The 4777-nt window shown below is 47.2% G+C and overlaps 1 pseudogene; it reads right to left on the minus strand.

Annotated features, from left to right (window-relative positions):
• Window positions 1-1736: 1736 nt before the first annotated feature.
• LOC113629604 (tumor susceptibility gene 101 protein pseudogene) lies at window positions 1737-2891 on the minus strand (annotated as a pseudogene).
• Between the last annotated feature and the right edge of the window lie 1886 nt (window positions 2892-4777).

A 4777-nucleotide genomic window follows, 5' to 3' on the forward strand; every position in this document is an offset into this window, starting at 1 on the left:
CAATTAATAACTAAAAATCTACCCACAAAGAAAAGCCTAGACCCAGATGGCTTCATTGTCGAATTCTACCAAACATTTAGACTATAAATACTGCGAATTTTTACAAACTCCTCCAGGAAATAGGAGAGGAGGGAATACTTCCCAACTCATTCTATGAGGCCAGTTATTACTCTGATACCAAAGCCAGACAGAGACATCACAAGAAAAGAAAACTCAGACCAACATCCCTTGGGAATATAGTTACAAAAATCCTCAAAAAATATTGGCAAACCAAATCAAGAAATGTATGAAAAGGATTATACACATGATCAAATGGAATTCATTCCAGGAATTCAAGGTTGATTTAACAGCTGAAAATCAATTAGTACAGAATACTAACAAGACAAAAACCATGATATAGACAGAAAAAGCATTTGACAAAATCCAACACCCATTTATGATACAAACTTTGGACTACCTAGGAATAGGAAAAAACTTCTTCAGCTAGATACAGGGCATTTATAAAAAACGAATAGCTAGTATCATCTTTAAATGTGAAAGACTATATATTTTCTTCCTAAGGTCAGAAAAAGGCAAGGACATCCAATCACACTACTTTTATTCAACATTGGAAGTTCTAGCTTGTGCATTAAGGCAAAAAAAGGAATAAAAGGCATTAAAATTGCAAAGGAAGAAGTAAAACCGTCTTTATTCACAGATGATATGATCTCAGATATGATCTCAGATCTCAGATGATATGATCTCAGATCTCAGATGATATGATCTCAGATCTCAGAAATCCTAAGTAATCCATACACACACACAAACCGACATGAACTAAAAAACAACTTCAGCAAGATTGCAGGATATAAATCAATATACAACATTCAATTGTATTTCTGCATACTAGCAATAAACAATCTTAAGTGAAATTAAGAAAACAATTCCATTTATAATAAATACTTAGGAATAAAATTTAAAAAGAAAGTATAAAACATGCACCAAAAATTATAAACACTGTTGAGAGAAATTAAGATCAAAATACATGGGGAGATGCTTAAGTTTATGAATTAGAATTGTTAAGCTATTGTTAAGATATTATAAGCAATATTGTTAAGATGACAGTTCTCCCCAAACTGACCTATAGTTTCCACACAAATCCTATGACATCCTAGCAGTTTTTCTTGCAGAAGCGAACAAGCAAATGCTCAGAATAGCCACTCCTGAAAAAGAGAAACAAAATTGGAGGACCTATATATAGGTTTATATAGGAATATAAAAAGAACTCTTACAACTTAGTAAAAATAAAATAAATAGCGCAGCAAACGGGCAAAAATTTGAATAGCTGCTGAAAAGATGCTCAACATCATTAAGGAAATGAAAATATCGACCACGAGATCCAATTACATAACCACTAGTACGGCTAAAAAAAACAACAACAGATAATAACAAGTGTTATAATAACAAGTGACAAGGATGTGGAGAAAGTGAATGCCTCATACTTTTTTTTTTTTAATGCAACAAATTTTATTTAGCATAGTCAGTCCCAACATTCAGCACAAAAAGAGTTTACAGAGGATAGAAAGTGCATTAATAAAAGCCAGTCTTTACCAAAAGAAAACAGAAAATATATTATTGATTCAAAATATTTTACACTTGAAAGATAAACTGCAATAACTTATTCTGGGCACCTACTGAGGTAAGAGAAAGGAAGAGAAGACAAGGATACTTTAGAAGAGCTCCATCTCCAGCTGGTATCACAGGAGGCAGCAGAGGTCACTAAGACTGGCAGTGTTTCTTGCTTCCTGCATTAATGCCCTCAGCTGGAACTGTTTGCAGGACAGAATACATACATGCTTCAGGAAGACGTCCAGGTCTATTACTCCCCGCCTCAAGGCTTCTCCCAGGTGAAAGATAGTGTCTTCAATAGCATTTTCCTCTGCATACAGATTTAGGATCTGTTTGTATAGTGGGGCTGTGGGAATGATAACTTCATCAATATCATTGTTTTCAGATCGATTTTCCATTTTCTCCAGAGTAGAACTGAGTTCTACAACCTTCTTTCTCAAAAGTTCTATGTTTTTTATCAACCCCAGCTACTTCTTGATCTAAACAGGTAACCATCTCTTCCAGTTTCTGGGGACCTTTTTTCAGGTCTTCTTCTGTTCGTTTCGAGGCATTGAGCTCTGCCTGGGCACGATCCATTTCCTCCTTCATCCGCCATCTCAGTTTGTCACTGACTGCTGAGATGAGAGAGGCTCGGACAGTGTGTCGTCGCTGATTGTGCCATCCCTCCTGGGACCAACAATGGTCGCAGGAGGCTGGGAAGGGTACTGGGAACCTGTGGTGGCAGGATACTGACCGCCAGGTGGGTAAGGACGGCCTGGGTCACCACTGGGATTGGAAGGGTATCCGGATGGGTATGCAGATATTCCACCTGGCGTGCCTGGCTCGTAGGAAGTATTTGGTGGCCCTGTTGCCTGGTATGGTGGATAGGATGCTGAGATAGTAGGATGAGAAAAGACTGGAGGTTCTTCTCCAAACACTACAATCGTGACTTGAATAAGCCCCGAGTCTGACTGTGAGTGTTTCCATTCGTGTAGATAAGGAAGATATATCTTCCCGTTAGCGTCCACATGCTTTCCTGTTTTAATAGTCATTGAACTAGTAGGCTTCACAAAACAGATAGGGGGGTTATACGGGCATGTGTCCAGCAGCCAGTGGCGTATGGGATTATTTATATGTATACCTCTATAGGGCACAGGAATTGTTCCCGTCAGCTTCATTAGGTCCCTGGAACTGCCATCATTAAAAACATACGAATCGGGCTTCCTTGGTGGCGCAGTGGTTGAGAGTCCGCCTGCCGATGCAGGGGACACGGGTTCGTGCCCCGGTCCGGGAGGATCCCACATGCCGCGGAGCGGCTGGGCCCGTGAGCCATGGCTGCTGAGCCTGCGCATCTGGAGCCTGTGCTCTGCAACGGGAGAGGCCGCAACAGTGAGAGGCCCGCGTACCGCAAAAAAAAAAAAAAAAAGAATCTTTGTGTCACCGATGTACTGCACAGTGAGCCTTCTTAAATGGCTGTTTGCCTGCAAAGGCTGTCTTCATGTCTCCTAGTTCCCACAGCATGACATCTCAGGAAGATCTCATGGCCTGAAGAATCTCTGTAAGTGATTAGGACGCACTCTCTGATGTGAAAATCCCATGGAGTCCATACCGAAACGTCAACCTGATATCCAGTCCGGAGTCCCCTCCCTCCACCCTGCCCTGAGATGTCCCCCGGCACCTGCTCTGGGGAAGGGAGCATGGTTTCCTCTGGCTGGCTTCCTGCAGGGCTCTAGGGTGCCTTTTCTTCCTGGCGTGTTGGGAGCATGGAAAAAGGAGGCAGACAACTCTCCGTGACTGGTGGACTTGTCCAAGCCACTGGAGGAGGCTTCAACACGACTACTCACCGGAACGCGTGCCAATGAGGGAGCGGAGACGGGAGAAGTTTGCATGTTGCTATGAGCACCAGGGTCAGACTGAGGCCCCTGGGGGCTTCCCCAAAGTGGCTATAGATGAGTCGGTCAATGCATTAACTTTTTATTGGGGTTATTTCTTCAGACCGATATTATTTCAGGGAGAACAGATGCTTTTTGGCTAACTAGTCTGGAGCCCTGAACGTCTAACTGTGCCTAAGGCTCCTGGTGTCATGATCTGCTGTGGGATGCTTGCAGCCCACGTGGATACGCATAGAGCCTGGGGGCCAGCCGGAGTCACCAGGGCTGGCAGGAGAGACGGGCGCTCTGGGGTCCTGTGGAAAGCCCACCCTTTCACCTCCCACAGTCAGATGGAGGCGAAGGTAGGTGTGTTTGTCTCCTTGTGGGTGTGATGGGAGGACAGAGCCCGTCGGGGACACCAGCTGTCCTGACTGGTGGGAGGGGTGCTGGGATGCATGTGGGGTCCGCGTGGGGAGGGGCTCCTGCTGGGTCCAGCACCATCTGGAGAGGGGTCCTGGGATGCCCTCGGGGGCAGTCAGGGTCCACATTTAGCTGAGCGGAGTGGGGTGGGTGTGCCTGGGCCCCTGAAGCTGTCCGGGGTGGGAGGTTACTGGGGCTGCCCTGGGGTCAGCACAGACACCTCGAGGCTGTGTTCCTCGTCCTCTGTCTGAGGCCCGTGCCCCCCGGGGAGGGGGTGGAGTTCACAGGCTAAAGAGGGAAAAGGAGAGTGCCAGTTTTTTGTTCTTTGGGACCGAGGGAGGGGGCTGGCTGGAAGTCTCCGTCCTGACACTGGAAAGACCGCCAGGCCTGGCCTGGTTTGGGCAAATGCGGGACCTCAGAGCCCTTCTGGCCTCGCTGCCTCCCACCTGCGTCTGGGGCCTCTTGCTCCTCAGCTCTCTGCTATGGCTGGTCCCGCCGCCTCCTGTTCACTGAAGGACTCCTGGAACACAGCCTCACTGCCCCAGCCACACCTAAGGCCAGGCTGCCCTGGGGGCAGCAGGGGAGGGGGAGCGGGACACGGGCCAGGCAGCATTATCCCCATTTCACAGATGGTGAAATGCCCAGGTGGAGCTGGGGTCTAGGCTTCCTCTCCCACCTTGGGGCCCCGGGGGCGAGGAGGGAAGCAGGTGGAGTCGCACAAGCTCACTGGGGCCTCTGTGGACGAGTGGGGGGAGCCGGCAGGCCACGTCTGGCTGTGGTGATGTTTGTAACTAGCAGCTCTGTTATCGCCATCACTGTTGTTGTTGTTTTGAAAGATGGTCTGAGGGATCCCTCGTGACCAGCCCTGCAGCCCGCAGACCCTCTGGGGTAGGGCTGAG

Source organism: Aethalodelphis obliquidens, unplaced genomic scaffold (genome assembly GCF_003676395.1).
Source record: "Aethalodelphis obliquidens isolate GAN/ISIS:26980383/991018 unplaced genomic scaffold, ASM367639v1 scaffold27, whole genome shotgun sequence".
NCBI lineage: Eukaryota > Metazoa > Chordata > Mammalia > Artiodactyla > Delphinidae > Aethalodelphis > Aethalodelphis obliquidens.